Source organism: Lactuca serriola, chromosome 4 (assembly GCF_051521515.1).
Source record: "Lactuca serriola cultivar US96UC23 chromosome 4, Lser_US96UC23_V15, whole genome shotgun sequence".
NCBI lineage: Eukaryota > Viridiplantae > Streptophyta > Magnoliopsida > Asterales > Asteraceae > Lactuca > Lactuca serriola.
This window is the reverse complement of record NC_136411.1, coordinates 36,717,196-36,730,831: the sequence shown is the minus strand read 5'-3', so window position 1 is coordinate 36,730,831 and position 13,636 is coordinate 36,717,196. Positions and strand designations below refer to the sequence as shown.

The following is a 13,636-nucleotide window of genomic DNA, read 5'->3' as shown; positions in this document are numbered from 1 at the left end:
AAAATCGCGACACTACTCGCCGAGTCTAAGCGTCAACTCGCCGAGTCCGTCCTAAAATCTCCAAAAATAAATGAATAATTAATGTACTTGGAAATCCAAATGTTACATCATTTATCTGTTCAGTCTCATGGACAAATAGGAATCCTTTTATTTGAAAAAAGAAAAATATTTAGAAAAAACCAGCCTATACATATCTTGTTCTGCTAGATTACCAATAACTTTAAAAGATAAAATATGAAAATTAGTACAAATTTCAACAATTAATAACATTTTAAATCAAACCTGTAACTGTAAAATATATCAATACACATATGTTTTAAAATAAAGCAACCAAACAATATGATTATTCAAACAAACAAATATAAAATGAATCAATTAAATGTATACAAAAACTAATAAATTAGGCTATGAATAGCTATAAATTTCATTAAAAGTGGTGATAAATAAATACATCTTATTACTCCTTTGAGAATACTCATATATAAGGTTTTATATTTCTTTACATTCAAAATATATAAGCTACGGATTTGCTACAGATTTTTCGAGCACCAGACGTCGTTTTTTTCTCTCCGTTTTTTTCACACCTCTATTAAACATGATTATCTATATTTTCACCACTTTATAGCTATTAATATCATTTATAAAGTCGTGTGCACATACGGGATCCATTGCTCGTTTAGTGGTTTAACACTATAATGTTATGAATACGTTCACATACATCTCACAAACACGTATACATACACATATACACATACACATATACCACAACTCATTAATGTATATAAATATACATATACAAACATAATCCATCAGAAGTTGGTGAAAAGTATAAACATTACAATGTTAAACTGTGAAACGAGTATTTGATCCCGAACGGGCACACGACTTTATAAACGATATTAATAGCTATAGGTTGGTGAAAATATAGATAATCATGTATAGTAGAGGTGTGAAAAAAATGAAGCGAAAAAAACGACGTTTGGTGCCCGAAAAATTGAAAATAAGAAAAATCCGTAGCTACTTAGCTACGGAATTCTAAGGGAAAGCATACTCCATAGCTAATCCGTAGGTAAATAGTATCTGTAGGTATCTCGTAGCCATTCCGTAGCTAATTAGCTACAGAATAGTTACAGATTAACATCTGTAGCTATTCGGTAGCTATTCCGTAGCAATTCCGTAGCTAATTAGCTATGGAAATTTTCCGTGGCTATTTTCCGTAGGAAAACCCCATGTTTTCTAGTAGTGGTAAGTCGGTTCACCCTCTGATTCTCGCCGATCTAAGTCGGAAGTCCCTAAGACGTTACTCATTCTCTTGAAACCGCTAATTAAGTCGGTGAGGGTGTGTGTGTGTTTGTGTTTGATTGTTGATTAACTGATTGTTTCAAAATTAGTGCGCTCCATCTGATTCGGAAGTCAAATTTGTAAGTTCCAAGATCCAATAAGATCACTCAATTTCATATTATTGATTAATTGATTGTTTCAATTTCAAAAATTAGAATCGATATTCTGAGAAATCTTGATGCTTACTTTTCGTGCTTCAAAATTAGAATCGACCTATTTATGTTGTTTCTTGTGTGTTTGATTGTTTCAATTTCAATCGATGACTTATTTTAAAACAAGATTTAAACAATAAGATAAATATGAAAGAATTCTGATTTTTTGCTTTCAAAAACTTGAAGGATTTGATGACAAAGATATTAACTTGTGTTGTATCCGTCTTGAAGTTGCACTTAAATATGACGAACAATCAAATGTTGACGTCAATGAACTTAAACTGGACTGGTTGACGAGTTCTTAACAAGTGAAACCACTAACCCACCAATGTTTTCAAATATATGAAATAGTCATTATTTTCCAAATGCATACAGAGTTTTGCTGAGTATTCTACTAATTGTTGCGTCTGTAGAAAGAAACTTTTCAAAATTGAAGTTGTTAAATTCCTACTTACGGTAAAAAATTTCACAAGAAATACTTACTGACTTGGAAATGATAGATTTTGAGAACAATATTTTGGAGAGTATTTATTATGACAAGTCGGTGAATAGCTTCGATTCTAAGAATGCTATCAGAGCATTGTGATTAATGTAACTATGTAAGATTACATTGTATGTTATTGTTCTTTTTTTTCTAATAATAATCGACTTATCATAGTATTAACGAATGTTGCTTATATATAAACAAATTATGTTTAAGGGCCCATTTTTATTTTCCGCACAGGGCCCTCAAAATCATCGGGACGCCCCTGCCGGTTACTTGCATACCATGTCAACTTGATAAATCTTACCGTTTGCCATTTGATAATAATAATAAATGTGCTTTACATGTATTGGATTTGGTCCATTGTGTCCTTTGGGGCCCATCACCGGTTAACTTGGATGACTCCTATTGCTATTATGTGATATTTGTTGATGATTTTTCTTGATTCACGTGGCTATACCTGTTCAACTCCAAGTCAGACTTCCATATTATTTTTGCTGTGTTTATTAAATTTGTGCAGAATCAATTTTCATCCAACATTAAGGTTTTTCAAAGTGATAGGGGTACGAAAATTTTAAATCGCTATGCTAAAACATTACTAAACCAGCATCGCATATTTCATCAAAGTTCGTATCTATATACCCCACAGCAAAATGGGAAGATTGAACGCAAGCATCCCCACATTGTTGAAACTGGGCTTGCTATGATGTTTCACGGACATATTCTGACATCTTATTGGGTTCATGCTTTTAGCCCTCTAGTTCTCATCATCAAGCGACTTCCCTCGAAGGTGCTTTCCATGTGCTCCCCTTTTGAAGTTTTATTTGCACGGGTACCCTCATATGAGAATTTTCGACCGTTTGGGTGTAGGTGTACCCTTAATTACGTAACTAATCAGAACACAAACTATCTCCCTGTAGCGTCTCGTATTTTTATCACTCGCCATGCTCGTTTTGATGAGTCGTGTTTTCCATTTGATTCTTCTACTAAGGATACACCTCTCCCCACCTTACCATTACCCTCATTCTTGGTGGATGTTCCTCTAAACTCAGGTTATTTTTCGGTGCATGCTCCTCAGCCACCGGCGCCTTCTCTTATTCCCAAACCACCATCGCATGTCTATGGGATTTGCGATGACTCCACCACACCTAATCCGGACACTATGCCACATTCGGAAACCCCATCCGATACACCCGATGTTGCCACCACCCATTCCAAGGTGTGAGTATGTAAACATTGCTTAGGATGAACATGGGTCGGTTTGGGTCAGTTTCGACCTAAAACCGAACCCAAAACCATATTATCCGTTTCCAAATATTTAAAACCCAATCCAACGCCCAAACTGATGGGATTAGTTATTAAATATATAATTTAATTAAAACTCGGGCCCTATTTTTTTTCGGGGCCCTGTGCGGCTGCCCCTCTTCCCCCCCCCCCCCCCCCTAAAAACGGGCCTGACTAAGTTATAAGTCTTGCAAGTCATTATATAGAGGCTGAAGTGGGTTGATGTTGTATGCAATGATTGATGTGGGACTCCTCAAACACTATATAAACACTACATAAAAGTTGTAGTTGGTAAAAGTTATATGTGCTGCATAAAAGTTGTAGTTGGTGAAAGTTGTATGTAATATGTGATGAGGGACGACTAGGGATGAACATCGGAACCCGCCTGACCGGAACCAGAAACCGCCCAGGAACCGAACTAGGTGGAAAATAGGAAGTGAACCTGACCGCCGGTTCTACCGGTTCCGGTTCCTACCGGTTCTTGTTGTGTCTTCAATGTTGAAACTGGTCCTCGAAAAATAGCAACATACAGTTTAGGTTTTTGCTAGTTCTACCGGTTCCGGTTCCTACAGGTTCCCGGTTCAAAAAATCCACAGAATATCATCCCGTTCCCGGCTCGATCGGTTCTATCATGTAGCGGTTCCGGCCGGTTCTCCGGTCCAAATGCTCATCCCTAAACACGACTCCTGTCATAAAAAAATGAAAATGGCAAAAAGGGGCGTCAGAAAGATTAAAAGACAAGACCTTTAGTAGCAATTAATGTCCAACGATTTACCAACACTATCAAGATGATATTTATAATTTATTTATGTTGATTTATATACAATATATAAAAAAATGTGTTATACATACAATTCGGTTTTTCTCAATTTCTAATATTTATGTAACCCAACCTAAAACAATATTTTTGGTTTTTGTAAAACACATCCCAATCATTGGTTTATGAATCAGTTTCGATTATATCTGTTTTCAGGTTTAGTTTTACTCACCACTTTAAGATCATGTTGTAATAGAAGATCGAGAGAAGTATCATATACTTTTATATGATACTTCAAAGAATAGAATAAATGAATGAATATGACTACAAGTACAGTTTTCATAGACAAATACAAGAACCGGGGACTAAATGAACCAGGTAGCTTAGGGAAGAGCACCACATATCCTCCTTATCACTCCTTCTTGACCAGTTAACGGCCTGATCTCACTCATCTTCACCATTGCTTCGGCAAAGTCCGACTTGAACTTGGAAGGATTGTTGCTATATTCAGAAACTATGTTGTCTGTGGACCCACCACTATAAAGGACCTGATCTGATTCAAGAAGACCCTTCTTTTGTATCAGATTCTTGAAGTAGTTGTAATCAAACGAATTCGGTGTCACCAAATCTAGTGGTGCAAGATTTCCGTTTCCATCATTTACAGGGCAACCACGTCTACGTGTGCTAGCAAATCCGGCATCAATATCTGATCCATTGCTGTATATTCTGTCACGAAACAAGAAGCATTGAGCTTGTCCAATTGTATGAGCTCCTGATAAAGCAACCATATCCCTGGCGCTAAGTCCGTTATCTTTGAAGGTGGAGATAAGTGAATCAAGAGGAGCTTTAAAGCTAGGAAGACTGGTCTCCGCTAGAACAAGGCTAGCGGTGGTGGAATCTCTTCTTCCGAGCTTCACCGACCATGACGGACCACCAACCATTTCTGATGCATCACGGGCGGCCACCGTGAGTATGTCTGCACAAGATACAACTCCGGGACAAAGTTTCTCCACCTCAGATTTTGCAGCGTCTATCACTTCGTAGCCTCTTACAGAACCCTTATTAGGCAACGCATTCCTTTCTCCTATTATCGAAGCCTCATCCTCCAACAAGATCGATGCGTCACAACCTTGAACGAAGCAGTCGTGGAAATGGAGACGAAGGAGGGAAGCCGCCATGCGACGTTCACGAGATATGGCTGTTCTGATGGTGGTTCTGATTGTACGGAGTGCAGTGGGACATGTAGCGTCGTAGAAGGTAGAAGATAACTGTGCGTTGCAGGGTGTGTTGTTAGTAACAAAGAGAAAAAGCAAGAAGAAGATGGCTATAGAAGTATGTCTAGAACCCATTTGAGAGATGGTTTTATAATATTATATATGTAAATCTGATGAATGTGGGGTGAGAATATGAGATGAATCGAAAAGAAAGGACGTAGCAGAGATTTATAACATCGAGACCCGAGAATAGACCGCGTGGTTAAGCAGTCTTTGTTTGATCAACAGTGTGTGCTGATTTTGTCCATTTGCTGGTAGCTCCATGGAAGCGCAGTAAGAAAAAAAGATTTTTTGACTTTTTAAAAAGTCAATAAATCAACTAAATCAAAAAATTAAATTAACCTAGTTATTTAGGTTGTACATTTAAGATAATAAGATTACACGCGTTTTATGATTAAGCTACATGTTTACTATAATAATTTATAATAATTTGTAGGAGTTGTAAAGAAGATATAAGGATAATGTCAATGTGTGGCTTTTTTCTTTGACATTTTCTTTCCAATACAATTTTATATAATTATATTCATATGTTTGCATGTTTGCGTCTTGTAATCTCCGCCGCAAGACAGCATGCGACAACTCAAAACTTTCTTTATTAATGCAATATCATCGGATTGACAATGTTGCATGGGTAGCACGGCTTACCTTTTAATTTTTCTTGTGAAATATAAATTTAGTGAAAATTATCAAAATTCATTAAAAATCCGTTGGAAATCTGTCAAAAACCCAAAACAAATCCGTTGACAATGCATCACAAAGTTTGATGATTGTGAATATAGTATATATCCTTCGGTTTATTGACAATTTTGTGACAGAAACTGTCTTCAAAATTTTATTTTCTAATAGTAAAACCACTAAAAAATTTGTGCAAATGAAGTTAATATTTTTAATTAATTAAATTATTTAAAAATTATTTAAACATAAACTAAATATAAAACTATAAAATTTTTATAAACAAAAAATCGAAATTATTTAGAACGACGTCCACCTACGTCTACATGAGTTTGAGGGTTAATTATAGGAGACCTCCAAATTTAAGTTATTCAAAGAACTTCACCCTTTAATTCCATCAAATAACCAATTTTTCATAAGAATCCCAGAATAAACAAAATACTCTCAAGGTCAAACTAGATCAAAGTCTACGGTCAAGGTCAACAGTCCATGTTGACCCAACACGCCGTTTCCCTCTTGACCACTGTGTTTCGCGAACAAATCAATCGACGGGAAAACTTCAGACAACATGTCGTGTAGGCTTGCCAACACATCGTGTTCGCCAGATATCCAACAACCTAAGACATTTAACTGTCTTTTCGACCCCAAGAGCTCCAAAGCTTAGATCTGGACTAGGAATGCAATTAGGAAGGATAATGCTTCCAACTCTATCCTCTGGGACCACCAAAAGGGCGGAATATCCAAACTACATGCTTATCCATGCAAGGGCTTAACCATAAAGTCCTTAATCTTTAAGATCCAAAGTCCCTTCTTTCCAGAAATGGTTCAACCACCTAAATCGTTCCAAAGATTGGTGCTTTTTAAGACATGCATGTCCAATAGATTTATTGAACCAATGTTAGGTCAAAAATGGAATTCATGACCTACTTTCCATGCATGGCATCAAAACTTTAATTGAAACCAGATCCAAGCCACTACAAGGTCTCCTTGACCTATGGATTCATAAAGTTGCAAACTTTATGACATCCCTCCATGCATCAAACCATAACAAAGAGAAGCGGTGACATATCTCAAGATTTAGTGACTATGAGTGATAAAAATTGGAACTTGGACACTTACAATGGTCCACGAGCGTGCTACACTAAAGTATGATGTTTGCTAGCTGAATCCTTGCTTCCTTCTTTCACCTTTTTCCTTCAAAACACCAACTATCTTCACAAATGGGAGAGGAAAAGATCAGGGTTTCTTCTTGAGCTTGAGAGTGCAGATGGAGGCTAAGGGTGCACAAACCCTAGCCCCCTATTCCTTAAATAGGGGAATAAACCTCGGAATATTAGGGTTTCACACACAATGGTTAACACGCCGTGTCCAGTGGGAAAACGTATCGTGTTGCTCAGCCAAATCTTTTAATGTCTAGACACGCCGTGTTAGTTCCTCCAATACGTCGTGTCTAAACTCCAAGATTACAACCACTGTACCAATTATCATGAAATGGAATGAGTTAGAAGTACCTAAACAATGGGATGTTACACCAAACCCCCTAAATTCTTAGGTCAATGATTGATGTTATCTGCATAAACCAAAACTATAATGTTATAATATATTATAAAAATTGATAAGTTAACATGGACCAAATATGAAATTGCTAAATAACAAAAGGGACCAAATATGATATTTCTATTAAGGTGTGTAAATAACAATAAGGACAAAAAGTGCATGAAGCCTTAATAAGAAAATAAGAAAAATATAAATAACTAAAATCAATCAAAATATACATAATTGTCAATCATTTTACCTTCTATGTCAAAACCATGGGACATATGCAATCCCTTGTTAAATACATGGTTTACTTACTACTAACCGGTGCTTAATGTTCCAGATGTAATCACAACTGACTAAAATCTATCAAACTTGGGCTTTATTGGAAGAATGACATCATGAAGATAATCACATGAACAAACCGAAGAGCCCCTAACAAAAATTTATTCGTGTAAGAATAAAGAATGGTATAGCAAATTATTAATTATAATAACTTCAAGGACATTCAACAGCTTTTTCATAATAAAACTAATATTTCCTATGATATGGGAGATGGACACAATTTGAGGGGTTTGGCAAAACATGAAAACATCTATATCTATATCCATATCCATATCTATATGTATATCTATCTATATACTCTATAAAGTAACATTTTTCTTTGAACCTCATGCATTTGAAACTCCGAAGGTTATTCAACTTATACTTTTACTCAAACCATATTCATTTGAAACCTCTTATTTAAATGAATACCACTCAAAAGTCTCTTAATAATGATTACATATTCAAAGGTTTTTTTAACTTATATAATATGTTTAATAAGCAATTAATGAATAGTCTACTATAAAAAGGCCAATCTCTTTGAGTAGAAACACAAATACAAATCACATACAAAATTCATAAAAAAAACAAGTTTAAAGGTTTTTGTGTTGGTTTGAGGGCTTTGGACAATTTTCGAGCCATGTTATTATGTTAAAGTTTTTAATTTGTAAGTTTGTTATATACTAATCCTTATATATATATATATATATATATATATATATATATATATATATATATATGTGTGTGTGTGTGTGTGTGTGTGTGTTTAAGTATTCTTTTAAAACAGTCATTGTATATTGTGATTGAAATTTAAATGTAAATTAGACTATATTCATATTATCGATCATATGTTATATATGGAATGTGATATAAAAAGTATTTAATTAGATATTGTATATATGTTTTATATTTGTGTTTCTTCAAAGAAATAATTACTTAAAAACCATGGATATGTCATATTATCCATATTATCTATGTTAGTCTCTTTTAAAATAAAAATTGTCTATCTTATCACTTTATATTTTAGTATATATTTAACATTTAAATTATAATAGTAAGTGATTTTTAGAAGTTTTCTTTCACTAAATAATAATAATAATAATAATAATAATAATAATAATAATAATAATAATAATAATAATAATAATAATAATAATAATAATAATAATAAATGATAAATTAGAAAAATCATGGATATTTTATATTATCCATGAAAGTCTCTTTTGAAATGTAAAATGTCAATCTTATCACTTTATTATTTAATATATGTTTCATATTTGAGTAATAATATTTAATGTTTCATAAAAGTCTGCTTTAAATTATTAATAATTATAAGTGGTTTAAGTTAATGAACAATAATTTTAAATGATAATAACATCAAATTAAAAATTATGTAACGTTGGCTACAAATAAATTGTATGCTAAATGATCATCATTATTAAAATTAGAAAATAATCGCATAAATAAAAATTTTTAATTAATCAATCATAATATTTTTTGTAAATAATACTAAATATATAATTATATTTAATTCTATTAATGAGGAAGGTGAGTTGATGTCAATGAATAATATTGTTCAAAATAGCTGAGATTATATATATATATATATATATATATATATATATATATATATTAGTATAAAAATATTATGTCAAAGTTAATATCAATAAATATTATGTAACGTTAGCTACAAATAAATTGTATTCTAAATGATCATCATTATGTCAATGTTAATATCAATAAATAGCCATTTTAAACATACATCTTTCAATATTTTAACAATTTATTTTTAACCTGCGCAACGCAACGTGCATGAATTCGTCTAGTATACTTACAAAAGAGACATATTTACTTGCACTATATGCATTTAAAACCTCAATGATTTTTAAATTTCTTTCTTATAATTATTATATATTGGTTAATAATGTTAAATTAATGTAAAAATTAATTTCTAATCATAAATTAAATAAACAACAATATTAAAATATCATATGACTTTAACTTTTTAACATATTGTAGTTAATTTATCAGTTTAAATATGTTGTCGTATGTGAACAATTATCATTTTAAAATCACAACTTTTGTATAATTTAATGATTTTATGCAATATAGTTAACTTATTAATTTCAATATAATGTTAAATGATTAACTTACATCAAAATTTCAGTTAAACTTGAAAAAACTCAATAGACTAGTTTATAATTAGTTAAAAGTTATAAATCATAGTGTTAAACCTAAATTGTAATCCTAAATTAGCAAAAAAAAAAACCATGAAACTATTTTTTATAATCATTAAGAATTTTCAAATACGTAGATTATAAATAACTTAAATAAAATTAGTTAAACGTTATATTATATAAAAAATTATAATGTTATCTTTAAAAATAAAAAACAATGTTTATTGTTTAAAATAATTACAAAAAAAAACTAACAATATTCATCAAATAATTTTTAAAAAATTTAAATTTCTGAAACGAAATTAAAATAATTAAGAGTTTCCAAATAAGTTATTTTAAATAACTTACAACAACAATAGTAAAAGTAATATTATATACACAAATTATATTGTTACCTTTACAAATAAAAACAATGTTTGATGTTTTAATTAATTACAACGACATAAATTAAAATGTTAAGCAAATAAATATTTTAAAATTAATTAATCATAACAACAAATATAAATATCGTTAAACTATATTTATATTTAATTTTATTCATGAGTAACATGCAGTTAGAGGTCATTGAGACAGTTGAGATTATAAAATTTTAAAAGATGTCTACGTTATCATATAATTCAAAACAAACAATGTTTATACCAACTTACTATAAGATTTATTATATAAGAGTTAATAACAATGTCATTGACAAATTTAAAAATAATATATTTATAAAGATTTCAACTATATTGTTGTATTCCGCGCAACGCGCGTGTATTCACCTAGTGGTAATATAAAGCTAAACTTTTTTATTTGACTATTTACCCCTCCTACAAATAGCAATATGCCGAAAAGCGTTATGTTTCTATTTGACTTTATTGGACACCATTTAACCTCATAAGTTATATAATAAATCTTATAATAAGTCCTGACTAATTTACTAATTTTCCCTCTTTTTTTTTTATTTTTTAGTTTACTCAAATATGTAGTCATTTTTTCAAATATTCTTTTAATACCTAAAAATAAAAAAACATTTATTATAAAAATATAGTAATTAATTCATACATATAGATAGTTAGCTTGAATTCAAGCACACATCATTAAAAAATCTAGTCACGTTCACAAAGCTCGCCGGTCAGCTCCAGACCAAGCTGACTTATATTAAAGCACTTAGATTCATCTTTAACATTAGACTTCATAATGTAACTCGGAGGGGGGGGGGGGGGGGGGTGGTTGCTCTGGTTGTCTGGATCTGGAGGAAGGAGATAGAGAAGTTATTAGGAGGTCTTGTGTTTACCATGTAAGTGCTCCAAAATACACCAGGAAAGGAGATCTCATCATTAGCTTTCCTTCATTTCTAGGTAATGACCGAATTGTACACATTAACCAATGACATTGTGGAACATCAAGGGCTTCTGTCAGTGGCGAGTCTAGAACGTAAAACGACATGGTTCACTATTAAAATGATATCGATAAAAAAAAAATTCTAGTTGTGAGTTCGGGTCGGGTCAAATCGTATCAGCAAAAAAAATTAAAGTTCTTACAATTATACCCGACAGATATATATTGATGTAGTTTCACAATTATATCATTATTAATACCTTTAAAACAGAAACTAATCTCAAAAAACTAGTTAAGATCTGGATCGGTTTTAAAAAAAAAACATATTTCGGTTAAAAACTAGTTAAGATCCGGATCGGTTTAAAAAAAACATATTTCGGTTAAAACCGACGTTTGTTCATCTCCACCTTGGATAGATTTTTATTTGGGCTATTGAAATATAAAATATAAGCTTTAAAAATCTTGATTTATACATATTTTCTTTTGCCAAAACAATAGGGTAGTTCACTAAACATAATTAAGGTAGGTCACAATTTTAATTTCTCTATACTTTTTATTAAAAAAAATAATAATAATAATAATAAGGTAGGTCAAGTGACCTACCTTTGTAATATGTGGATTCGCCACTGGCTTCTGTACACTTTCACCAACTATCTTTAATCCAACAAAATGTATAACAACATCAAACCTATACAAATACACCAAAATCTGTTACTAGATTACTTTAACACAAATCAAATGCATCATGTGAGAATAGTACTGGTGAAAAGAAACTTAATTTGTGGAGTGTAGGCTTATCTCGTATGCCCATCTGCAGCAAACATATAACATCCAAAATAAACTATAATCAACCAAATTTCCTAAAATATCATACTCAATTTAATATTTTATACCAACATCTGAAAAGAGGAATCCCCTAATTACCCCTGCGAACCTTACGTTTTTCCAAGTCAATATCCATAAACAATGATCATTTTGTTAAGAAATTCCCCAATTGCCCCTGGACTTGCACCATCTGTCAAGAAAATGTCACCTGGACCAGCAGGGAAACCATCATGAGCTTTAACTCCAACAACGATGGTGTCACACAATCCCTTAATACCCTACTTTCAATAGTAAGAATAAACAATTTACTTAACTTTCATGTTAAAATTTACCATTTATGTGTAGAAACATGACCTTTAAATTCTTCAACATTCTTGATCTCAACTGCAATTAATCAATCAAAAATCCTTTTAAACAATTGATCATGAATTACCCTACAATGAGAAAAAAACATAAAAGACATAGCTCTTAACTGAAAAACTTGCCTCAATTGGTGGCTATTTGAAGAAATGTGAAAGGAGGTGGGATTCACTCACAAATTCAAACTAATTTTTTTTCATGCCTTAGTTTCTTGCAATTTATCCCAATTTACTTTTATGGTTTGGATGTGTGAAGATAATGAAATAATCAGAATTAGGGTTGCGATGGTGGTTTCATGGTGTAGGAGATTTACCCGGTGAGGAATTGTGCAATGGGTTGAAATCGAGATTCTTGATGCTCTTTTTAACGAAGATGAATCCTCCATTGATAGAGGTGCCGCGAACCTACCTTAGAGTGGGTTGGAGAAATAAGATGAACATACAATTAAATCTCCAATTCCATCTGAGATCATAAGACGTATCTGTTTGTAAAGATGATTTTTTCAGATGGAGGAAACACAAAAATATTCATGTGATGGTCAAAAAACTTATACGTAATGATGATAACTTGTTGATCTGAAACAGAAAGGGAAGAATCCTGAAAGCAAGAGTAGAAATTAGGATTTCGTTCATCAAAATTTAAACATAAACACAATGGTATGCGATTGGTTTTCATGGTGTAGGAGATTTACCCGGTGAGGAATTGTGCAATGGGTTGAAATCAAGATTCTTGATGCTCTTTTTAACGAAGATGAATCCTCCATTGATAGAGGTGTCGCGAACCTACCTTAGAGTGGGTTGGAGAAATAAGATGAACATACAATTAAATCTCCGATTCCATCTGAGATCATAAGACGTATCTGTTTGTAAAGATGATTTTTTCAGATGGAGGAAACACAAAAATATTCATGTGATGGTCAAAAAACTTATACGTAATGATGATAACTTGTTGATCTGAAACAGAAAGGGAAGAATCCTGAAAGCAAGAGTAGAATTTAGGATTTCGTTCATCAAAATTTAAACATAAACACAATGGTATGCGATTGGTTTTCATCCTACTCAGATTATTATTGGCTTCTATGATTTTAAATAGAAAGAACTATGGCTTCGTATTTATAAAAAAAGAGGGCA

At 32.1% G+C, this 13,636-nt stretch overlaps 1 pseudogene; it reads right to left on the bottom strand.

Moving 5' to 3' along the window:
- Positions 1-4,309: 4,309 nt before the first annotated feature.
- On the bottom strand, positions 4,310-5,402 carry LOC145100052 (lignin-forming anionic peroxidase pseudogene; annotated as a pseudogene).
- Positions 5,403-13,636: the final 8,234 nt, after the last annotated feature.